Genomic DNA, 26,524 nt, shown 5'->3' with positions numbered 1-26,524 from the left:
CTAGGTTATGATGAGCATCACTAGCCAGCTAATAGATGGGAGCAGAGAGATCTTGAGGGATGTGGTCGGAGGTCTTTATGGATTTAACATGGAAGTGTCAAATGCACTTTTGACTGCAACTTACTGGACAGAATTTAGTAATAAGGTCACACCTGATATAAAAAGGGGACTATTAGGGGCACCTTGGTGGCTCAGTGGTTGAGCGCCTGCTTTTGGCTCAGGGTGTGATCCCAAGGTCTTGGGATTGAGTCCCGCATTGGGTTCCCCACAGGGAGCCTTCTTCTCCCTCTGCCTGTGCCTCTGCCTCTGTGTATGTATCTTATATGAATAAATAAAATCTTTAAAGAGAAAAAATAAAAGGGAGACTATCCAGACATGAAAGATAGAATCCAGCTGTATGCCCAGGAGTAAGGGAAAGTAAGGGGTAAATGGGTGAAAAACTATAGAGTCTCTTCCATAAACTGAAACCACAGCCAAAATCATGGTAAACAATAGATGAGGGAGCTGTAGCTGCATAAAGGCTAGACATTGAAGCTTGTACCACCGATGCTTCCAGCATCAAAACAAGATACTGTCATAATATTGCTCCCCTTGAAAGGACAATGTTGCTGCTCCTGTCACCCTATCCACAGCCCACATAGATTCTCATGGTTTTAGCTTCTCTAAGTCACTAACTCCACATCAAAGCCCAGAGCAAAAGTATCAGTTAGTTGAGCTCAGATCATGCTGCAACTACCCTCTTATTGCAAATAGGACTGGGAGGAACAATTCTGCATTTTTAGCTCATAGAGTGAGCAACAGACTCTGTCCCCATTATAACTCCCAAGATGAGAAATTCTCCAAATAAAGATGGGGAATCAAACTAAATCAAAGGAATTGATTTCATGATGGAAATTTTGGCAAACATGGCAAGCTGGTTGCAGAGAGTATTTTGAGCAAGTGGGAAGTGACCTACTTTATTCTGTATATGTAGATGCATATGGTCTTGGTTCCCAGCCACCCAGAATTTTGAGGTTTTGCCCTCATATAGACCTATCTTGTTCACCACAGTAACTCCCCAGTACCTAGAACAGTGCCTGGCACCTAATAGTTACTTGATCAATATTTGCTGAATGAAGGGATCCTTGGCCCGATAAGTGTGTTTACTGATGCTTCTGTTCTTGGCTCCTCTGATGACTAGTAGGGGCTGGTAAAACCTAAAGCAACAAGAGTAACAGAGCTTTAGTATTAACTAGACCAAGCACAGACATGCCCCCTGCCTGATTGCTGGCTGTGGGAACACTTGCCTAGTTACACGTGATAGAGTCGCATGACAGGAAGAAAAGTAAAAACCAGAGGTGGGAGGAAAGACCAGTAAACATTGCCAGATGATTTGTTAAGATCTTTTAAAGTTCACTTTTCATAAAGGACATATCAATATTCCAATCCAGAAATTTTTTTAAAAAATTCATGCAAAGAGGTTTATGTCCTTCGTCTGTATATTTGGAATGTTCTCTTTGAGGTGTTTCTTTTCTTTAGTAGGCTAGAGGACTTGAGTATGTGTCACGGGAATCTGTGTTTGTCTCTTTTTGAGCATAGAATTCCTTTCTGGGGACGTAGAATTATGACATCTCTTTGGCAGAAAAAGATTTGCATTTATAGACATTTTAGGTGGCACTGAAATTATATGACAACCTTTTAAAAGACAGCTGGCTAATATGGGGCAAAGACATTTAATTTTTCTCTCCAAAAGACCATCTCCTTTCATTCCATATTATTTTAGTACAAAAAACTGTGACATGCATTACTCTGTTGCACTTTTTTTGGCCCCAGTGCAGGCAAGGTTGAAAAGTTTTGTGCTGAAGGAGATCTTAAGGAAGAAAAGAGAGGAAAGAGGTAGGAAGGGAAAGATTCAATATAACTTATATTCAGAATTAAGATCCTGAAATTTAGAAGAATGTCAGCCTCCATAACAACAGGAAAATTTTCAAGGAAAAGGGCACCCCATCTCTTCAATAACACCTTAAAAGAGGGATATGGAGCATTGCCACCTGACGTGAGTGGCTTGCATTGCCCGCAGAGGCTGCATGCACAAAGCTACCATCTCTTAAAGAGACAAGACTGTATTTTGAACAGGGTTCGCCATGGCTTGGATCCCTTCTGAAATGTTTCATGGCTATGGGTCCTTAGATTTCAGGAACGCAGAGTGAAGTCTTTATTTCATTGATTTTATGTTTGAACAGGAGCTGGGATGAAAATGCAAGAACAAGACAAAAGAAATGTTTTGCTCAAGCAATTCAGAAGTGGAAAGTATGTATGTGTTGGCCTAAAATGGTCTTAAACAGGACTGAGAATATTAGCCGAGGTGTTCTTTTCAGGTTCCGTATTTCAAATACTTCCTGGTATTTACAAATGGCCTTTGAGTAGGTTCTGAATGGGTTGGTTTTTTTGTTTGTTTGTTTTACAAGTTCACTACTTTTTGTTGCAGGATGAGATGAAAGAAGAAAAAAATGTTGGAAAAAAAAGAATCAAGAAATTGTTTAATTTCTGAGCACGTTGGAGTTAATAGTTTTGGCATCTCGTGTTTTATTTCAAGGCTAATATGCCACGCCATCTGCCAAGTGACGGTGTCTTTATTAGGTTACCATGGTATATAAAAAGCAAAATGCTCTGCAAAGTTTTTGAACAAGATGATTTTTATTTCCCCCTTCAATTTTTTTCAAAATGTAAATTAACATGTTTTTAACAAAACTGTTGAAATTAGAGTTATAAATATTGAGACGATACTACCCAATAATTCAAGTCCTTTACTTCCTCTTAAGATCTTAATTTTTAAATCTGAGAATTATCCTGAGGTTTAGAGAGTTTAAAAGTACATATATATGCATGTATATAAATGATGAAATCCATAGCACCCCTAACCATAGAATAAATCCTCAGAGTTAGCTCCTCAGAATTTTTTTTCTAAGAAAAGGCCCTTTGCTCCAACTATATTTAAGAAAAGTGAAACTATTTTGTTCTTCTTTAGTGTAGGCTAGGAACAAAGTACAGAAGCTGGAAGGTGAAATGAAGAAATAGGATTTGTACATTTTTTACATAAGCCAATAATTTTCACCTTAAAGCTTATAATTTACATGCACTATTTTGCCTCCACCTCCAAAAATAGAGTTTGAGGTGGCGATCTGATTCAGCTCTGTTCGAAGCTGGATAGTTTTTGCTAGAGTCCTTAAAGACAGTGAGTGTATGATCAGCATGCCTCTTACACGCTCAGCAGTCAAAGTTTCAGGCTTTCTCCTCCTTCTGTCTCAGGGGGGGAAAGTTTTCCAGGCTTCATTTCTTCCATATGCTTTACAAAAAAAAAAAAAAATTTAAGTAAGTTGTTTATGTCCAGACACACACACACACACACACACACACACACACACACCAGAAGGCACACACACGTATGTGACAGCAGTCATACACACTTTTGACATACTGCGGAATTCACATAAGCAAAGGGATGGGGGGAGGATTCTGGGCCACCAGTCTCACTTTTATCATTGAAATGAAGCATGTGAAGGATTGTTCTGGAGAAGAATTTCTGTTAACCGTGACCTAATTTGCGATTACAGACACTAGGACTGCGCCTCCCATAGGAGATGGGATTAAAAGGACAGGGCGGTGGGCATGGGTGGGAGATACAAAAGTACTCAGCATCACTGCTCATTTCCAATTAAAACTAGTGTTTCTAGTGAAATGCTAGACTACTAAGCTCTGTTCGGATCCATCACAAAGAAATTGCATTCCTAAAAGCAACCTGGGGAAAATATAGAATATTCCACTTTCCAAGTAGGCCAATACACACTTGTTGAGTGACTATTACATGGTAGGAAGTGCACTAGATGCCGAGAAGATGACTAAAGTAGAACCTGCCCCAGACATCTTGTAGCTTCAAGCCAGTGAGAGCTTGCCTTCCCCAATGAAGGATCACACTGTGCTCAGAAAACCAAGACTCTAGAGATTAGAAGCAAGGCCTCATGAGGACAAAACCTCACAACCCTGCTGCCCATCGGTGAAATAAAGTCAATTTGAGAAATGGCAGGAGTCAAAGAGGGAATGATAAAGGTCAAGATTTGGGTGGTTGACTTGATGAACACTCAAGTGGCTAGCCCAGCAGGTACCGCTGAAAGCTACTGAGGTTATCAGGTGTGGACATGTGTTTTGCCTTTTAAAGTAGTTTATTTTCCAATGCTGCTTGATAAAGATTTGAAATTGTCTTGTTATATCCGCTGAGCATCTAGTTGACCACCTCTCCTTGGAACTTGCACAATTCTAACTAGAAACCTGCTTATATAATACTCTGTCCCCTCTCGGAGTGATTAGAAAAACATTGCTGGTTATGGGGGTGAAATATCAAAGAGGTGAAAAACTGAAGCTACCCTGGGCTGGAGGAGTGGCCGCTGATTGGCCACTTGGCAGGTGGCTCACCAGCAAGGCTTTTGCCAAACCATTGCCTCCTCCCTAGCCCAGTGATGCAATATCACCCCACCAGAATGTTTTGTTCTCCAAGACCCTTGTTTCAATGGGTACATCCCATTAACCAGGCCAGCAGATGTCAGTCCTGATCCACTTTTTCTCAGTAATGAACCAGGGAGGAAGAGCAGATCTGATTTCCCAATCACTGCCTTCTCTTTGCTGGCTTTTCTTCTTCCTGAGATGGAGGCCCCCTGCTTGGTTTGCTTTGTTAATATTTGCATTATTCAATAGTTATTATGTGATAAGCATGTTGTTTGCTTTAGGTTTTGGTTGGTTTGTTTTCTGGTGCTTTTATTCTTAGCTGGTGGCTTAACTTGAGTTACAGCTGTGGTTTGTATGTTACTCAGGGTGGGTAGCATGTATATTTTACGGATTCTTACCTGACGCTTCCATAATCCAAAGTTGGGCCAGAAAATAAATAAATAAAGCAAAATGAAACAGCAACAACAACAGAAAAACCCAAGGGGAAAATCACGTAGCGCTTATTCTGCAAAATCATCCCCTTGGTGTCAGCCTTTAGGCTGATCTCTTTTAGAATGGAAACAACTTTGGTTTGCAAATAATACGGCGAAACATTTCTGAAGGTACATATTTTCAAGCTTTCTGATTAAGAAATAACAAGATCCCTGCACGTTTATCAAGCAAGAAGCTTGTCCTTGAGTGAAAATATTTTATGTCTAAAGACTTAAGCATTTATCATAAGTGCAAAATGGAATCATTTTAAGTAAACTGGAATCTGAAGCTACTGTTTATAATGCATTCTGCTATTTGTAACATACTACTTATTCCGAAAGCATGCTTTAAATTTGCTATTGAAGTTTTAAACTCCAGGACTTGCTAGTGAAGAAAAATGTGTGTTTTTGCCTTTGATCTAAGACTTGTTTGTTATCACTGATTAGCTGTTAACTCGCATCAAGGTGAAATTGTCATATAAGATGATTTTGACATTCTATGAAAGAATATGAACATTGTGAGTTGGCCGGGCGCAGTGTACATTTGGACAATACTTGGTTGCTTAAATTAAATGTTAAGTATTTATTTACGAGTTGCTTAATTTAAAAAAATGAGAACTTTCTTGATTTATTAAAATAACAATAAAACCTAAAATATATATGCAACTTTTAAAATAATTCCCACTGGATAATAGTGTAGCGTTTTATTTCTTTTCAAAGTAATTACTATAACAACCAGAGGCATAACATTGCCTTTTTTCACTTGAACATAAGTTCTGCATTCAAAGAATTTAAAAATCTAACCCGAGTAAACTTATTTTAATAATCACCTAGGTCAGAGAGATCAACAAAATTATTATTTCTAATTCTTGGAATAGGAAAAGTTAAAAACCAAAGACTAAGTGTCTGGAACTTTGTGTTTCAAGCTATTTTAATTGTTCAAAAGATCTTTTCCTATTTTTTAATTAAAAATGAGACTCGATGTTAATATAAAATATGTACATGAAAAACAAAAGTATGCACGTAAAATATTTTCTCAGCCTGTACATAGGATATTTGTATTACTGTTAAACGTATATTTAAGAGCAAAGCAGAGGTAATTTCTAAAAATTTGTTGCCTCAGCCTACAAAATCACATGCTATTTCTCTGTTCAACTGTCTAGATCAGCGATATTCAATGGGAATATGTAACGTGAGCCATAAACACAAGCCACCCATGTAATTTCAAATTTTCTAATAGCCACATTTTAAAAAGGAACAAGAAACAGGTGAAATTGATTTTCAGAATGTTTTTTCAACATGTAATCAGTATTTATATTGAAATGGTACATGTTTAAAATGTACATGAGATGTTTTATTTTTTGTTTGTGTTTTAAATCTTCGAAATCCTTCACATATTTTCAACTTTCGGCATATCTCAAACTGCACTAGCCACGTTTCAAGTGCTCAGTGGCCACATGTGGTGAGAGGCTATTGTTTTGGACAATACAGGTCTTGATGATCAAATCCCTACACTCAAACACATTGGCTGAATGACTTTATAGAATATTACTGTTGTTGCTCTGACAGCAATTTAAAAGATTTCTATGTCGGAGCTAGATTGTTAGTGGAACGGAGTCCTGGTAGGTACAGGAACTCTTTGTTCTTGTTTTATTTTGCTTTTAACAGCTTGCTTTGCTCCAAAAAGATGCATCAGTCACTCTCAAGCTGTGGGATTCTCTGCTTGCTCATGCCTACGAAGTTGAGTTGCTGAGATAGTCCCTCTGGGCAAAGTGACCTGAGGCAGACACTCTAAAGTTGCCCAACTGGGAGAGGCAGAGCCTACAGGAGTCTTGTCAGAGATCAGCACAGGATGTGGAAAGAATCCTAGTGTCTGCCGACTTTTGGGTTGTCTGGTGTACGATCCTGAAATGTAACCCTATGATTCCTAAGAGAATGCCAACTCTGTGCCCAGGATATTCTGAGAGAGTCTGAGTTTCACATAGTTCGGCCAGTTTTTCTTTCAAATGCCCTTCTTAGGCCATGTGTCTCGATCCAAAGTTCAGAAAATGCGGCCACTCTGGCCAACTTCCCTCCAGTTGCAGGGCTGACTTTCCAGGCCTTCAAAGCTGGCATAGGATGATTTGGAAATGGTAAGGGAAAGAATAGAAGAGGCCTGGGGATAAATTGTAGATATTTCAGGGAGAAGAAATAGCACGGATATTCTGAGGTTTATCCCCTTCCTGCAGGCTGTGAGTTTAGTCAAGAAGCAATTAAGCTGAAAAATGGCAAAGAATCTACAACATGCAGAGAAATACCTCTCTTTGTCCTTTTCGTCTTCTATTATTCCCCACTCCGAAGTCCTTATCAAAAATAAATAAGAAGCCATTGATCCTTGCCAGTTCCAATAACATAACCCGTAATGGTATGGGAAATATTTCCATTTGGTAAGCATGTTGCATGGAACCTGGAACATAGTGGGCACTGAATAAATGGAGGTCATTACTATAAATATATTGGTGATGAACCATCTAGGCAACATGAGAAAACCAGAAGAAAGACAGAATGGCGCCATCTCTTTAATATCTGTCATTTTCCTGTTTTATCTGTGAGCCCTGACAGGCAGTGCATGCCCATTATATCTTCTTTGTATCCTTCTGAATGGAATCTTATTTTCTTCCTTATTAACATACCTTAATTAATAGAGGTGCATTTGTATAGCTACTAGAAGCAGAACACCTCAGAAGGATAAAGGTTTTGCATCATATTGCGAGCTGATTTGTTATTCCCCTATTAAGTTTAAAGAAAATATTTGTACCATAGTATAATCATGACTCCATATGGTCTTGAATGGGAATTTAATGGCTTTCTTAAATTGGTTCCGGGTCCCTTCTTAGTCTTGGGTCAGATGAAGACTTGAGAAGGATTTCTTAAATTTGGGAGAAAAAATTTATTTCGTCCTCCACCCATTTTTCAATTCATCAAGAGATGTATCACACTGGATATTTTTAAATTTCTTGGAATTGAGAACTATGGATTTTTTTCCAAAATTAGCACTTACTTATTATCTTTACTTCTACCCAAATTTCCGTAGCCATCACTGAACATTTGCAAGCAGTTTAAGGGGAATTTATCTAATGGCAGGAAAACATAGTTATCTTTCGCGTATTTACCAAAGCCACTGTTGTTCGCACTGATTGTTGTTTTTCTCAGAGATCGCATGAGAAATAACTGAATATAATCCTGCGAAAATAACGTAGAGTTGGACACAGTGACAGCAATCTTATTAAAGTTCAGCATTAGTTTTTGTTTGGTTTCTTTGTTTTTGCATTTCCACCCGTTGCCCACTTATTATCCATGGGCCTTTTATCCAAAGAGGAAGAAAGAGAGAGAGAGAGAATTGGATGTACAAAGTTTATTATAAAGAAATGGTGTTCACCCATCTTCCCAGAAACAAGAGGAATAGCTCCGTTAGGATCTCTGGTTCTACCTCGTTTTTGGAAACAAAATTCTGTTTATTCCTTGTTAAAGTTATGGCATGCAGGCTAGAACAATGGCCTCCCCAAATCCATCTGCATCCCCACACTCTTGGGGGACTGCCCTTCTCTTTCAATGCCATTAACAGCTCACCAGACCACAGGAACCTCACATTTGGCTACGGAGAATGATACTTGGTCACAGTCAGGCTCCCTTGACAATGACATTTTCTCTGAGAGTTCTGCACAGCTGTGTCACTGTTAACTTTTAATGAACATCCTTCCTTCTTTTGAAAAGTTTCAGTGAAATGAAACGGATGTGCCATTTCTGCTTTCGTCTCCACTTTGTGTGGGATAATGTACAGTAATTCTGCATGCTGAAGTCATCTGTGACATGCCTAATTTGGGGTGTTTCTAAGCTAATCAAATAATTTTGCCCGTAGTGACACACAAACGTACAGCAAGGTTTGTTTCGGAGAGCCCCGGCCCTAAAATATCTTATAACCTGTAATACATGGAAAAGTAAAAAGACTCACTCCCAGGCTGAATTTGGGCCCCACCGTTCATTTCAGGGGATTGCTGACTCAATGCAGCCCTCCCGTAGGAGGCGTGCCAATGGCTCCTGGGACAATGAGTTAACAGAGGCACCACAGTGTTATTTTGGGGCATTATTCTTTCTTGCTTTCCACAATAGCTGGGATCTGATAATTTAGCATTAAGCCTCTTTTCAACTATATGGAACTGTAATAAGGTGATTTAGCCAATGTGCCTGTCCATTGTCCCAAAGATTCTGTGATCTATTATGCGGTAATGTGTAAAAAGAGAAAAAAAGAAGGGGGGGGTAGAAAAAAAAGAAAAAGAAAGAAAATTGGGGAAAAACATAAACCGACTAATTATCAGAAAGATTAAAAGCTGCGCCGAGAGACCTCTTATTTATTGGCATTTTTTTATGAATCAATATAGGTATAGGAATCGACCGCAAAGCCTCTGGGTACATTCACATAATGAAAGCCCAATTAATATCCAAAAGCACAGTGCACTGCCGGCGACGGGAGCTCCAAGGACAATCGCTGGCTTCCGCAGCCAACACTGACAGCTGCAATGCCCCGATAGAAAACAGCTTCAAAGGCCCGATCCCCACCCCGCCCCCACCCCAGCCTCGACTGAACACTCCCTGCCTATCGCCCTCACTGAGGCAGGCCTGCAGGAACAGATGGGGGAGCAGAAGCAACCCATGGCTATCTGTGATGTCACCAAATGAGGCATTTTGGGATGCTGTTTGGGTGGCAAAAATGTCAAAAGAATATGGGGTGGGGGGGGTTGGCAGGAGGGAGCATTTTCGGTGAGCTGAGCGTGGCCAGGCAACCCGGAGGCCGGAGAATGGGCCGTGCGCTGGTGGAAGAGGTCATACTGGGTCCAGATCTGGGCCGGCTTACATTTCAGGTTTATTTTTGTGTGGATTAAGGGAGCTTTACATTGGTTGGGCTCACAAGGAAAGCATGTGGCTCCGGGTCCTTGTAGGCAGGCCTGTTTGCCTTGGATTTCCCCGGGCCTCCAAGCCCGTGCCAGTGCAAGCGGTGCTTCTCGGACCCTGGCCATGGCTTCTCACGGGCCCCCTCGCCACCCCCCTTCTCCATCAACCTCTATCTTCTTTCCAACGGGATCCAAGCCTTCTTCCTTGAGATGCGTCATCTCTTGATTATGTATTAGTTTTTGTTCCTTTGCTGCCACAAAATAATCAAAGTCCGTTGAGGCTGAGACCCGGGGTTCTGAAATCAGACCACCCAGGGCTGCTGTTCGGAATCCGGTTCTGAGTAGCCCTGGGGGTAACGCAGGCGCTGGTGCCCCGAATCAGGCTGGCTAGGGTGACAGCAGCGGCACCCCCGGGCCCAGATAGCCAGCCACCCAACGCCAGTCTAGTAAAAACAGAAAAGTAAATAGATCACTTAAGAGAAAGAACAGATGCACATAAAATTTTCGATTCTTGCAGAGGTTGAGTGGGACAGAAGAGGTTGTTATAAGGGGCAAATGGTCTCCTCGGCCTTGTAATAAATGTGATCATAAGTCACGTATGCTTTCGCAGCACTTTGGGGTTTACAGAGATTGTCCATTTGATCTTCCCAGGAAATCCAAGACCTTTTTAGGCAATGATTTCAGGGATCCCACTGTACAAAGGAGGAAGCTGAGACTCTGGGTGGCCTGTGACTTGTCCATGGTCAAAGTCGGGAAATGTCTGAGGCCAGATGTCTTTTTGAGCTTTCTAGAGTCTGCAAGACGCAGAAGCTGTTTGAAGAAATCCGGGAAGCAATCGGTGATTTTACGGATTTATTTTTGGGGCCCAAGCATCATTTCCTCTATGAATACGTCCCTCCAACTAGTGTCCTTGTTACTTTTATAATGATGCTCATCATGTGGCATCTGGACTTTGCATTTGCCTGTTTTTCCCTTACTGCATTGGGAGATCTTTGAGGGCAGGGACTTTCTTATGCATCCTTGAATATCCGGTACCTGGTGTAACCCCCGTGGGTCCTATCAATCAGTAAATGCTATCGTAGGTGGATGGGTGATGGGTGGATGGACAAGTGTACGATAAAAGTCTTATTTTAGCTATTTGTATAATTTAGCAACCAGCAGTTTGACCTCAAAAGTCCCTCCCATGGCCTTGAAGAACATGTAGGGTTTAAACATTTTGATATTTGCTAATTTGCCAAAAATACCCTGACTCACGTTAACAAGAAACAAAAAGAGAAGATGACTGATTCTGATAAATAAGGAGGAAGAATTATAATTATATTATGCAAAAAACAAAAAACAAAAAACCAAAACGGGTAGGAGAAAGAAGGCAGTCCCTGGAGGCTTTTATTTTAATTTTATTTTATTATAGGTTCTTGGGAATTGTCCCTGCAGACAACTCAGTAGAGCCCTCTCTGGAGCTCTCTGCTAAAGGAGATGAAGCCTCATGTTTGAGTACATCAGTTACTTTTTGGATGGCATCCAAATTAGCATCACTTGGATAAATGTTTACCAGAGCACTGAACGTGCCTGACTTGGTGCTAAATGTGGGGAAGGTTACCAGGTGGAGCTGGAGTTGGTCTCAGCCCAGAGGGAGCTGACATACCAGGAGACATGGTGCAGAATGCCCACAGACACCTCAGTACAGAACTGTACCCCCGGGCTTTTAAGCAAATCCAAGTCAAGCACTCAGAGGAGGTTGCTGTGACTTCCAATATGAGTTGGGAGCAGGGTCAAAGAGGTTTAATGGACAAAGTAGAAGGAATGGATGTGTAAGCAGGAGCCAGAGTTATTGGAGGAAGCAAATACCAGATGGTGAAATGGACTCTTTAGGCTGTATTCAGTGCTGTAGCCCGACAGAGATGCTCCAACATGCTGGAGGTGTATGCAGCACGTTTCTCATAAAATGACTAAAGTTAAATTTGTTGGATAAGGAGACAGGGTTGGAGGAAAGTTATTAAAGGAGCATTGCCCAGCTCTCTCCCTGTGCAGAGAAATTTTAATAATCCAGAAGTGTTGTCCAATTCATTACTCAGAGTTCTATCCTGACATGCAGAATAATGCTGGAAAAGTAAAAGTGATGGGATAGACCCACTTAGCAAGGACAATAACAGAATCCTCAAGATCATCGACCTTTACGAACATAAACACTTAAGATGGTGGGAGTTATGAGATCTCTCTTAACACTCCTCAAGTAATGTGCCTATTCTACTTTTGGACTGGATTGGTAAGCAGTTCATGAACTAACTGTAATATTGCTAGCCAATAATAATTACCAAGGATTAGTTTGTGCATGTGCCAGGCCCTGTGCTAAATGCTCTAAATGTGTTATTTCATGTAACCCTCATCACCACCCAATGAGGTAATTATTTCTCTTAATGACTGTTTTATTTTAGAATAGTTTTAGGCTTACAAAACAGTTGCAAAGACAGTATAGAGATTTCCAGTATACACCTCCACCCAGTTTCCCCTGTTATTAGCATCTTACATTAGTAAGGTACATTTTTCACGATTAATGAGCCATATTGACACATTATCATTAACTACAATCCATACTTTGTTCAGATTTCCTTCATTTTTACCTAATGTCCTTTTTCTTTTCCTGTCCCAGGACACTGCATGTCTCTGTAGGCTTCTCTTGGCCACAGCAGTTTCTCAGATTTTTCTTGTTTTTTGATGACCCTAATTAACATTTTTTTTTTTTTTTTTTTTGCCTGGACAGTTCTGAGGAGTACCGGTCAGGTATTTTGTAGAATGCTCCTCAATTAGGATTTTTCCTATGATTATACTGCATAATGAGTCCTTGGGAGGAAGACCACAGAGGTCAAGTGCTGTTCTCATCACAACATGTCAAAAGTGTCCACTACCAGGAAGCCTGGGTGGCATGGTCAATTAAGTGGCAACTCTTGCTTTTGGCTCAGGTCATGATCTCAGGGTTGTGAGATCGAGACCTACATCAAGCTCCACACTCAGTGTGGAGTCTGCTTATTCCCCGTCACCTCTAAAAAAATCATTTTTTAAAAATAAGAGTGTCCACTACCAACATGACTTATCACTGATGATGCTAAGCTGCTTGAACATATGGCTGAAGTAGTGTTTGTCAGGTTTCTCCACAGAAAAGTTACTCCCCGCCAACCCCTTCTCCATACTGTATTATGGAAGAAAATGCACAGTCCATGCTTAAGGGAAACGGAGTGATGCTCCACCTCTTTGAGGGGGCAAAATCTACATGAATTATTTGGGATTTTTCTATATAAGAGATTTGTCCATTCTTCTGCATTCATTGATTCAATCATTTATTTGTATTGGTATGGACACAAGGATATTTATTTTATGCTTTTGGTGATAATCCAATACTATGTATATTTTGTTGATTAAATTGTCTCAGATTTGGCCATTGGGAGCACTTCCAGTTGGCTCTCATGTCCCTTTGACATACCATCCTTGTTTTGTTTGTTGGAGTAGCTCCCTACTTTCTGGCACTGCAAGATGCTCCCGGCTCATCTTAGAGATTCCTTGCCCTAAACTTGGAACTGGCCATTTCTCCAGAGAGTCCTGGTTCTCTATCCTGGTTCACCTAATAGAGAATCATCTTAAAAACCATAATCTGGCTGTTGGGTTTGGAAGCCACTATTTTTGTCTTCTGTATTTTATACATAAGGACACTGAAGTTTAGAAATAACTGAGTAACTTGCCCAAGGCCATGCCTCAGAAAACTGTAGAACCTAGATTAAAACTCAGGTCTGTCAGATCTCATAACTACGGCATGATTTCCTGCTTTTTCTTTCCCCTCTTGGGATGTCAGTCTGCCTTCCAATGAACCTTAGGTAGTGTTGTAAGTGTTCCTAGGCTCTTGACATATATTGTGTTTCAGTATTCCCTTTCTTACTGTCTCTCAGATCAGATTTTGATAGGGTTTCCTCAAGACAATGACACTTTGGTTAGTGGTTTTAATCTAAAATAAGTATACCCAGAGGTAGTGCTGAGGATCTGAAAGTGATTTTTCCATATTTTGGGAAATCTAATGGAAATCATACATTTATCCATAACACAACTGCCGAGGCTAAGAAGAATGTCACATTTCTTTGATTCTATATCAACTCAATGTGGCTGGCTACATCAGTTATTTCAAGCCATTTGAAGCTCTGATTGGTTGATGATGACTTCATAGGAATTTCTGAAGTTGGAGGGGATAATAAAGAGTCTTTAGGGGTAAAAATGCTGGAAAAGGCCACATTCGTTACTGTTCTACTGGTGATCCAATTCTGATTGAAGTGGAGCCATTGTGAGGGCTGTCTATGTGTATGTGGCAGGGAAAGAGTAACTTTTTTGGATATAAAGTAGACATCTATATATTTGGTTTATGTTTTACCAATTTGCTGTAATGTTTTAATGTTCAAAATTCTGGTCCAAGTTACTTTTAATTTCTGCTTCATTTTAGATGCCTGCTTAAAATTTTTAAAGTGTACACATTGGAATGATTTTTTTTTGTATTCTATTTTCTGAAGGAAAAACCTATATCTTACTGTAGATAAGCATATGGATCTATTTAATATGTTCAAAAGCAATGCATATGAATGACTCAGAGCCTGTTTGTGGTGCTTGGATGAATTGCCTGTTCGGATGGACTCAGAAAGGTAGGAGGAGAGAGGGGGAGAGATGAACTTGAATGGGGGAGGAGTAACATGTGGTTCTAGAAAACAAAAGAAGCAGGAGCACCAGGAGAGGATAACTAGTTTTGATAGAAGGAAAGTTCTTAGCGAATATGAACAGAGCTCGGCTTTGCACAGAGTTTTGTTCACATGAAACCACATGAAGAAACAGTGTAATTAAGATGGCTAGGAATAGAGAATATCATTTGAAAGAAATTTTTGACATCATCTGATTCAGTGGTTCTCAATGCTGCACACTAGAATCATCGGAAAAGCTTTTAAACAATACTGATAACCAGGCCCTACCTCTTAAGTTTTTTATTTAATCAGCCTGTGGTGCAGCCCCTGTATGGAAAAATGTTTTAAACACCTTGGTAATTTTAATGCACATCCAAGCCTGAAACAATTGATCTAGTTTTTTTTTTTTTTTTTTGGGGGGGGGGTTGGTTTTGTTTTGTTTTGTTTTTACCAAATATTTCAAATGCACCAAAAGTATAATGAAAAAGTATTAGGGAGGGATGCTATCTAGATTTAGCATGTAACTTACAGCCACATTTGTTTTATTTACTTTTGTTTTTCAAGAAATAGGGGCTCACATATCCCGAGTCCTCACCCACCATCAAATCCCATTGCCTTTCTTCTGTTTCCAGAGGCAATTGCTACCCTGAAGGTGGTGATAGTCTGCTCACCCATATTTTTGTTTTTTTTTTTACCTAATAGGTATGAAGGTTCATATGATTTGTTTGTTTTAAAGTTTTTCCATGTGTGTATTATGCTATGGTACGTGTATTCTTTTGAATTTTGCTTTTCTTGCTCAACATTATGGTTTTGCAACTCATCCCCATAATCACATTCATTGATTGTGCTGCTGTGTGGCGTTCCCTTGTGGAAGTGTATGAGAATATGTTTATTTGTTCCCCTGCTGAGGGGCATTGTTCCCATTTTGTTTTGTTTCTTAATATAATAAAAATTTTTCTGTGGACATTTCTATATATATCCCCTCCAGCACACAGAGAGCATGCTTCTATAGGGTACAGTTTTCCTACCGCAGTGCCTCACAGTTGGGCTGAGGATGTGGAGCCGCTCCATCCTCAGGGAAGCTACTTGGGAATTGGAGTGAATACAACCCTCAAGATGGGGCAGCTCCAGGACACCTGGGTGGCTCAGTGGTTGAGCATCTGCCTTTGGCCCAGGGCCTGATCCCAGGGTCCTGGGATCGAGTTCCGATTGGGCTCTCTGCAGGGAGCCTGCTTCTCACTCTGCCTATGTCTCTGCCTCTCTGTGTGTGTGTCTCTCATTAATAAATAAATAAAATCTTTAAAAAAAAGAAAAAAGATGGGACAGCTCCTGCTGGGAACAGCCTCCTCAGGCTACTCCAATGAGTTGTGTGAAAACTATCATTCTCTATGTGTGTCATGACAAGAAAGAGATTGGAAAACACCCCCTCCAGAAATACCTACAAGGCATACCCTACATTGTGAAATAGGTACAACTTTCACTCTACAATTATTGCTATATTACTCTCCAAAATAATTGTGCCAATCTGCATGCCCACCTTGCCAGACTGACAAATCTTCTGCAGATCTGAGAGATGCAAAATGATACTTTTTTTAATTTGCATTTTCTTGAAAAATCACAAAGTCTTTTAATATATTTATTGGCCTATGTTTCTGGTTTGTGAATTGCCTGTTTGTCTTCTTTGCTCATTTTTCCATTGAATTGTTTGTTTCTTCTTCTTACTGATTTGCAATGATTACTTGTGTTCTGGATGTTAATATTTTGTTGGCTCTATGCATTTGTAAATATTTTGCTCCAAGCGATGGCTTATCTTTTATTTTTAGGGTCATTTTTCATAAAATTTTTGCTTCCTAATTTATGTTTCAAATGAAGAAACTTGAGGCTCATGGTTGCCATTCACTGTACTGAATGGTGTCACCATGCCTGCCATTCAAGCAGTGCAGTGAGGTCGAGACGAACATGGGTGTGAACCCAAGGCTACAGAGGTCTTTTCAATCTGCTTCTACTAATTAGTGGCAAAACCAGTCTAAAAAATATCTCTTTCATCCTAAGTAAGTGATTATATTATTTGATTCAACTGAGACACACAGTGACGCAAAATTAGTCACCTAATCCCAAGTTATATACATGTTTAGGGCAAAAGCTGCCAAAATCCCACACCATTTCCCAAAGTGTGCTGTATGGAACCCTTTCCCTTAAAAAGTATTCTGTGGCCAATTTTCTTTTTCTTTCTTTTTTCTTCTCTTAAAAATTTCTAAACTTATTCGTCTGTGGAATCCCCTTTTCTGTGCAATACCTGATGACATCTCAAGGAACTGATATCCTAAGGAAGAGATTTTGAGAATCACTTCACTTCAAAACCTTTATTTTAGGGGATCCCTGGGTGGCGCAGCGGTTTGGCGCCTGCCTTTGGCCCAGGGCGCGATCCTGGAGACCCGGGATCGAATCCCACGTCGGGCTCCTGGTGCATGGAGCCTGCTTCTCCCTCTGCCTATGTCTCTGCCTCTCTCTCTCTCTCTCTCTGTGACTATCATAAATAAACAAAAATTAAAAAAAAAACACCTTTATTTTAGATCTTTAAGACTGCCTTCTCATATGTTGGTAGTTTGTCTAAATAATATAGCAAACGAATAAAAATGGAAGCACCAACGTCCATTTTATGGAACTTCAGGCACTGTCATGTTGTAAAGAGAGATTAATAAGGCTAATTTTGTTCCCTAATGGAATCTTTTGTGTTACTCCATGAGGATGCAGAATAAAACTACCCTCTTCCCTTCCCTTATGTGTGCATGTCTAATAACGTGGGCATTGTTGTGGGATCTGGGATTGTGATTGCTTATTGAGTCCTGCAGGATAAAGTGTAGCTCTTGGCAGGGTCTCTAACTTAGCGAGAGATCTAGAATTCTAGAGCAGAAGACAGAAATTCAGAAGCTGGATGTTTGCTAGGAGAAAATTTTCTTTCTGGACTCTATTTCCCTGGGACCAGAATCTCGATAGCTGGCATAGGCTTATGCTCCCAAGGACAGTTGGGAGCTTGGGCCTTCAAACTCTGGACAGCAAAGTATCTTTATAAGTCAAGACTAAGAGTACTTACTTTATGAACATGAGATTTTTACTATTTATCTTTCTCTATGTCTGAAATTTTGACCAAGTGTATGTATATATTATCTATTCAATAACTTAATCAATGAGATTAATAATAATTGACTAGATTTCATCTTATGATTCAGCATGTTTATTACGACCACACTGAGTTTCTGACCCCATATTAGGGATACAAATTTATATATATAGAAGATTACAAATATATAAATTATACATGGAAAAAATAGTAAAAAGTATCAAAATTTTAACTGTAGTAGTATTTGAATTGTTACAAATACTGGTGGGGGAATTCTCCTTCCTTCTAATTAAGAACTTTCTATATTAGCATATGCTACTTTTCCACTGGTTTAAAAAGTTGATTTTATTTTTAGACATACAAGAAAAAATGTATATATGCATACCAGATGCCGATATAATTTTGGTGTTAATATATATGTTTTGCAAAGAGCTCTCAGCCCACTTTGGTATAACGACTGTATCATATATAATGATTGGCCACTAATCATCAGCATAATTAACAGAGGAAAGCAGTTAGAAAGTAATGATATCCACAAGCTTTGAAAATAGACCAAGGCCTTAGATCCCAAGTTTGCCACTTATTCCTGGCTGACCTTGGGTAAGTTCCTTAAACTCTCTGAACCTCGTTTCCTCATTTGCTGAGTGTGTAAAATGACACCTCCCCCATAAGTTTGCTATGAACCTTAGAGAATCCATTAAAGCCCTTAAGGCTTAGGTAGGGAACACATAGTGGAAATCCTGAAGATTGTTACTTCTTACTTTCAGCTAAATTGGAAACAATGTCTGATACATGACAGACAAATTAGCAGGTCTATGTGTTTACAGAGGGCGTCTAGGTGAAAACCAAGGTGGAGAACTGGTTCTAGGAAAGAAATACCATGAAACACTTCTCTAGAAAAGGGTTGGGGTGCCTCAGAGGCTCAGTCAGTTAAGCATTTGCCTTCTGCTCATGTCATGATCCCAGGGTCCTGGAATAGAGCCCTGCATGGGGCTCCTTGCTAAGTGGGGAGTCTGCTTCTCCCTCTACCCTTTCCTCTGCCCCTCCTCTGGTCGTGCTCTCTTTCTCAAATAAATAAATAAAATATTTAAGAGAGAGAGAGAGAGAAGGGTTAATTTTTTTCCCCCTACAATAAGATGTAGGAAAAGGAGAAGGTGACACAGTGAAAAATCAATCAAACGATCTTGGATACCAGGTATAGTGTTACCTGTGGGAAGGTGATAAAAGCAAGGACTGCAAAGCTACTGATCAGAGAAAACCAAAAAGGATATTAAAGATAGGGTCTGATACCAAGCCCTGAATAGAATTTCAGGAAAATGAATGATGGTCTGGGATTACCATGTTATAAATCAATGAGGTGACTCAGATGATATCATAGACTAGTCGAACAAAATTCAAATAGATATTAATAACACCTGACCTTGGATATTAACCTTCAGCAGAGTCATTTATAATACAAAATTCCTGGTTGGACCATCTAGCCTATAACCATATGGTTCTTTTTTTTTTTTTTAAGGAGGAGGTGGTAAGGATTGGCTTTGGAAAGAAAAAAAATTCAATTTAAAACAAGACATTTGGGCTTTGAAGGCAAGAGGGTTTGGAAAGGTTCGGAACTGCTGAGGCTGAGCGATCAAGTGTCATGGTGGTGTCAGGTTTGTTTTCTGCGAAATATTTGAACTAATTTTATCAGCAGCGTTTCTCTCAGGCTATTTACCACCTGAATATTTGTCGAGGCCTTTAGAGGAGGCAGCCAAACATGTACATCTGAAATTCTTTCTATTTGGAGCACAACTTGGGTGGGGAAGGCTCTCTGGTGACAGGGGTGGGGAGCTGACAGTAGATGTTGCTGTGAGAAAGATGGGATTTCAAGAGCTGTCATCAAGATTGCGAGGTCTGGTTGCAGCCGATATTTTTCCAAATGCCAACCACACGAGGATTTAAAAGAATGTGCAAAGAAGCATGTGGCGTGCTCCTCATGAAGCAAAAGTGGGCTAAGTGGCTCGCTTAGCATCACGCCCCCCCCAGCCAATCACGAGCTTGGGCACCCCGGCCTCTTCCCTGCAAGGCCTTGGCCACATGCCCTCCTATACAATTGTGAGGAGATTGGATGAACCACAATGGTATTTAAAGCACTCTTCCATGGCGCTCTTGCAGTTGTAAGATTTCCCAAGAGGCAGTTGCCAAGATTATGTTCTTTCCCACTGGCTTTTAATTTGTAAATTTTAATGGGCTTCAGATATGGCAATATAGGTGGCACTCTGCAAGGTAGCCAGAGATGAGATGGCATGGTGTAAATCTTCAGGGTATACCCTCTGCCATCATGAAAGGTGCTTTAAAAAAAAAGCAGAAAGATCAAATTCTCTTATTGTCAGCATGCTTCTTGCAGAAACTCTAGTTTTAAAAGAAATCTGTAATCAGCTATGTTCTTATAGTAACTTGAACATCTCACAATTTTGTTTAAAAGTAAACCACCCTTAAAAATGAAAAGGAAACAGACCAACCACTGGATCATATTTCTCTTTATGTTTTTATCCACCCTTATCATGCAAACCATGCTGGCAGCCTTCCCAGATTCTTAACACTGCCTCTGACACTCTTCTCTCCTCTCCTGGTGTAACAGCCCTATTTGAATTATTAATTCTGGAACACCTCCTTCCTCTCAACCTAGAAGGCAAACAGATCCACCCTTTCTTGGCACCGAAAGACTAATCAATGGTATATGAGGATCCACTTGTATTTCAGTATTGAGCCCTTAATGAAAGGAGTTTTATTTGAGAATAAGTCAATATCCATCCGATGCATTAACCTGTAAACAGATCTCCTAAACTGTTAAACTTCACATATATGATCAATTACAGATATTTCTCAATGAATTTGCCATCAAGCTCCAAGGATGGAGTGAGCCTGTTGCCTTTTATTTTCCATTTTTGTCATCTTCCTCTTGCCAAGAAATCCCCTTCTTAAGAGCTCCACATTGTTATATTGAACCTAAGGCTAAGCTAATGTCACCTAGTTGCTTGTTTCCAAGTTGTGGCGTACACAGTCGGGAAGCTTCCAGGTACCCAGTCCAAGATATGTGGTATTTGAGGCATGGTAGTGTCACCAAGACTGCGCTGTCTGCCCAACCTTCAGTGATCTCTTAGTTTTCTTGTTTGATTTTCCTTTTCTGGACTTTGATTCTCTTTTTGATGCTTTTTGGCACTGTTGCAGTTACTGTGCATTTATTGTGATCATTTTGCGTGGCTGGACAATATTCCACTGGATGAATCTATCATTATTTTCCATTATCCCATTTAGAAACACCCAGGTGAGTTCCATTTGGGTGCTCCAACCAGCCGCTCTGCTATGAACTTTCTTGTACATGTAACCCGACACACTTAGGCAAGAGCATCTTGAAGATTTCTACCTCCAAGTAAAATTGCTGTGCCATGGGCTGTGCCTGTCTTACTAGGTCACGTGAAAGGGTTTTCCCAAAATGATTTGCCCAGACAACTCCTTATTGAGGGGCTTCTGCGTGCCCAAGGTCACACAGTAAATAAGTATAAAGATCAAGGTTCTGTCCTGAATGTTTCTCTCTCTAATTTGTCCCCATCTCCCATCCCCCAGACTGTTCTGGCCATAAGCCGACATGTTCCTAACTCCCATTCCCATGGCCAGCTCCAGGCCCACCCAGATCTTTACTCTTAAATGTGGCTCTGGATTCTTGGGACCTCCTACAAGTGAAGTAGCCCTCACTAAAGTAAAATGTGAGCCTGGCCCTGTAAGTCCGGCCTTATGTAGGTTTCCTGACATCCCAGGACCTTCAGAAATATAGAGATCTTTCAATCTTCCTGGGATGCCCATCCTTTGCTGTCCACTACAGTAGCCACTAGTTACATGCGGCTGTTTAAATTAATAGTAAAATTCACCCAGATTTAAAATTCAGTTTCTCAGTCACATTAGCTAATTTTCAGTGGCTACTGAATGAGACAGTGCAGGTCACATAATGCCGTCACCACTGTAGAATGTTCCAGTGCGCAGTGCTAGTTTCAGCAATCTCTGTACCCCTCACAGCACTGTGTGACACCCCCTGTTCATAAGGGGGTTTTAGTCATGAATACATGTTAGAATTAAGGGATATGGGCTAATGCTTGTGGGTGTTTTTAAAAAGAGAAAAACAGGGAGGAGAAGCTGCAAGCAAGGAATAAAACAGAGGGGGAAGAGCAAAGACACAGACTTGAAAAAAGGAACAGAAACAAATTTCGAGGGCCAGCCGGAAGGTAGTAACACTTGCTCTGTTAGGGGGCATTAAACCAGCACTGCAGTTCATAGCCAAAGTCATCGACGCCCAGAGCTTCATTCGGCAGGTACTCTGAAAATCTGCAGCACGGAAAATCAGATGGTCACAGTGAAGAAAACGGGTTAGGGAACAGGAGCCCTGGTGTAGTGGAGACTGGGTGACGTGGGAATAGATAAGGTGGGAGAGTGACAGAGCCCTGCTTCCCCGACTCGGATTTGAATCCCTGCTCCACCGCTCCTGGCTGTGTGGCTTTGTGCAAATTACTCAGATTCCTCCTCTGAGAAGCTGGGATGGAAAGGCCTCCTCTGAGTGTGATTGTGTGGATTAGAGGTAACGAATGAAAAGCACCGAACCAAGCATGCAGCACACCCTCCGGAGATAGTACCACTTGTAACGACTCTACGTTCTGGCACAAAGTTCAGGCAGGTTCAGCTGAGATGCTTTTCTCAGGAAGAACTCAGTCTACCACCTCCCACGTATGGCACAGTGGTCTTGACTCTAGTAGGATTACCACATGGCTAAATTCAGAACTGGCTGAAAGGGAATGAAGACATTGCCCCTTGGCTCTGACCCGCCTTGGTACATTTTTCTATTTACATTACCAGCTTATTGGGTCAAAACCTGATGTAAGTATTAGGCAACAATTTGTCCCTGATTTGATTTTGTACCTTGCCTTTAGCTCTCAATTCACCTTCTATAACCCCCGTACCATCCTAATAAGTATGATTACACTAACTTTCCCTTGCTTCTTCTGGGCTTCCCAAGGTTAAAGACCCAGAAGCATTCTAGATCTAGGGGAAAGGGAGTTTTCTGTGGCACTGTGTGCCGTTCAAAATTTTTCCATTGGCCTACAGCTCAGAGGTAAGTCTAGTTATTGGATTGAGTCCATTATTTCAAATACATTTAGAAAATTGTACATTATTTGGATAAGAAGTAATGGCAGAAGCCAGAAGTATTCCCATGTTCTGTTCTCAAAAGGTCAAATGATGCTTTTAAAATTGTAACTATCTATGAAGGATGAGAAGGGAATTCTGTAATGTGAAAATAAATCAAGCTCTCGGGCAGCCAACCTCACCCAGAGTCTGTGTGATGATATACCACAGTGACAGGTGGGCTTTAAGATCCCTGGTTAAATGGGTCAGGTTATTTACAAACATTATTCTTATTATCATGAAAATAACCAGTAAGTAGCGAATTTTCTCTTGCATTCAGAACTTACAGCATACCAGGAATAGCCTTTTATGTCTCAGCTGGTGAAACCATAAAGAGGCTGTTATTCTGCAAAACAGTTTTTCACAGAAACCTAATTCAATTTTAAGAAAATGAATATGAAGGAAAAATACCTGCTTTTGCTCGTCAGTCTTCTGTCCTCCCTCTCTACTCCTCCTCTGAGGCCAAGTTCCTTTTAGCCTTCCCTTAAAGACCTCCAGGAGTTTCCAGGTGTGAGAACAAACAACTGTCATTCATTGTCTGAGATGTGGCCTCTGCCAGAGGGAGGTCCATTAAGGGGTACTCTTTGGGGGAAAAAATAAATGGGTAGGTACCATCCACGATGGTAGGATGGTAAGATATACTGAGATACTGAGAAGTGATTGGCTCAAAGTTCTCCTGGACCCTCACTTTGAAGCAGCTCCATTATTGCTGTGCTTGTGCAGTGAAAATGGTGACAAGGGTGTCTCCCCAGGTGGTACCTAGCTGGTTTAGTTGGTTAAGCATCAGACTCTTGATTTCCACTCCAGTCCTCCTGTCATAAGGTTGGGCTCCACACTGGGTGTGGAATCTGCTTCAGATTCTCTCTCTCCCTCTGCCTCTGTCCCTCCCCCCCACCTGCCACCCCCTTTCCTCTCTAAAAAAGAGTGTCTCTCCATCATATCAAGTATGCTTCATCTTTGCTAGGCAACTCACTTGCATTCTTCTCTAATGTTGTTGAGATTTTTTAAATGTTGATATCAAAGCCAAAATGGAATCAAGTCAGAAGTGCAAAGTGCTGCTCTGTTTTCAAACTACACTCTGATCCTGTCTTCCATAGGGCTGGGTAATGGATGGGGATGGTGGGTCCCTTCAGTTGAAGACCACTATCCTATACTCATCAAATTTTTCTATACCATGATCCATTTTTAGAATATGATGACTGTTCACCTAAATTAATCTCAATCAGTGGAATTTTATACAGTTTATAAAGATGAAGTTGTTGTTGGGAAGTGCTGCATGGGGAAAATAATAAGTAGTATAAATAACTCTGCACATGGAGTCCTGAATATGAACCAGGCATTGTCATAAGCTTCCCACATGTATTACTTAATCCAATGTTTGCAATATTACTTGGAGGCAGTTATTCTTCCCTTTAGACAGCTGAGGAAACTGAGACAAACAGTAGCTAAATACTTTACCCAGATCATACTGCTCGTAAATAACTGAGCCAGGGTCCCAACCACATAAACCTTCACTGTATGGCAGTTTAGACTACCTTTTTAATCTTTGCAGCAGATCCTAACTTGTTAACGTTGTTAACACTTAGTTATCACTGAGGTGATCGCACAATTTGTCATCCAGACTGGGACCATTTCAAGAATAAAAGAGAGAGCTATTAAAAATTCTGCCAGGATAACAGGCATAAATGGGGGCTGTTTCTACAGAAGCCTGGGTGTAGTCAACTTAGTTGTTAGGGACATGGAACATTATCTTCTGCAGGAACAATGTCACGCATGGGCATTAGAGCTCCAGGTCAACCCATCCTCCACTTTCTTGAGGTTTTCCTTCCTAGGCCCCAGGCCATTGCTACACTTACAATAAAAATATTGAAGCAAAATAGCTCCACTGCAAGACTATAGAATTCCCATCCCCCACTAAAACTCCTTTTTAGGGGCACCTGGATGGCTCAGTGGTTGAGCGTCTGCCTTTGGCTCAGGTCATGATCCTGGGGTCCTGGGATTGAGTCTCACATCGGACTCCCCATAGGGAGCCTGCTTCTCCCTCTACCTGTGTCTTTGCCTCTCTCTCTGTATCTCTCATGAATAAATAAAAATAAAAATAAATAAAATAAAACTCCTTCTTAACAAGGAATCTTTCTAATGTAGCAGGTATATGGGCTTATTTGTAAAATTCTTCAATGATACTTAAACATTTTTTAAAAGGCACATAATACATGACTATTTGGGTAAAACAAAATGACTTTTATACATTGGCACTGTGTGTATGTGTGTTAATACCTACATATATCTCTGGTAATATCCGCAAGAAATGTCTCCTTACTGTTGTCCTGAAACCAGTGGGGGGGTGGGGTGGCGGGGACTTATTTACACAGCACCTCTTTTCGTTCACATTGAATTTATTTTTGCCATGAGTATGCTGATTTTTTAAATGAAAAAGAGAAGAAAAACTAGATAAATACCTCCCATTTAGTGATATTTTATCAGAGCTGGTAGGAAAGCAATCTGATTAAAGTAATTGCACTGATTTCTGCTCCAATAATAACTTTACATCTTAAAAAAATTGACCTTTTTAGAAAGGGATGACTGAGAATGGAAGTGAATCTTTCACTGGTGGAATTTTAAGCAGCAGAAATAAGGAAAGTGAAGGAATTAAAGTGAAGTCAAGGTGGCCACTCCTGCAGGAGAGAGGGTCTCCTAAGTTGGCACTGCTCTAGACATGCTACATGCTTTATACTCTGTGTAAGTTTCTTTCTTTTCTCTAATTAGGAGCCCACATGCTTTCTAAAATGTCTACTTTTTTATTATGGAGGAAGTTTAAGTTCCAACAACAATGTGGAGAAGAAAAAGATTGCAGAATATATAACCATTTATAAATATAATTTCTAGACAAGAAACTGCACTTGCTTAATTTGGAGTCTTGAGAGTATGTGGAATTTTCTGCTTGTTAGTCATGAACACAAACACTTCTAAGATTAAACTATGCAAATAGTGAAGGAAAAGGATCAATGGTGTGCAAAAGTATTTATTTTGGCCATATGCTTTGAGACAATGCAATGCAAAACTGTGTCCTTAAACTAGTGCCTCCAATACTGCATAATTTAAACGGAAGTGATCCATAAGCCTTGGACAGTATGCTGGCATTACAGATGTTTTATATGAGTATGACAGAAACTTCTAATTTCTCATCCAATACCTGACTTTCCCTTATCACTAGTAATAGAACTCCAATTTCATTTGGGGCAGTGAAGAGACTGCCCTTTCCTCCTAAGAGACCACATCTTCCAGGCTCCCTTGCAGCTAGGTGTGGCCATGTGGCAAAGGTGGGACTGATGAATTATAAATGAAAATATTTTAAGGCACTTCCAGAGAAGCTTCTTAAATGGAGTTAACTGAACTAGGAGGGGTGTCCCTTTTGCCATCTCCTTTCCACTTTCATGCTTGAGAGAACATATAATGACTAGAGAGGATATCAGGGCCTAAGAAAGGAAGAGAAGAGATCTAGAAAGAGCCCCTGATGACCTTGAGAAATCACCATATGAGCCCCAGATAGCCAGAAGTAGGATTTCTTTTATGTTAAAAATAACCAATTGACATTAAGAACCTGCC

General features: G+C 40.4%; 1 protein-coding gene across 7 annotated transcripts in view; it reads left to right on the top strand.

Annotated features, from left to right (window-relative positions):
- NFIB (nuclear factor I B) overlaps positions 1 to 26,524 on the top strand; it is a 436,433-nt gene that overhangs the window by 116,469 nt on the left and 293,440 nt on the right. The window lies entirely within an intron of this gene.

The sequence above is a fragment of the Canis lupus genome, chromosome 11 (assembly GCF_003254725.2).
Source record: "Canis lupus dingo isolate Sandy chromosome 11, ASM325472v2, whole genome shotgun sequence".
In the NCBI taxonomy this organism is placed as follows: domain Eukaryota; kingdom Metazoa; phylum Chordata; class Mammalia; order Carnivora; family Canidae; genus Canis; species Canis lupus.
This window is presented reverse-complemented; position numbering and strand designations above follow the sequence as displayed.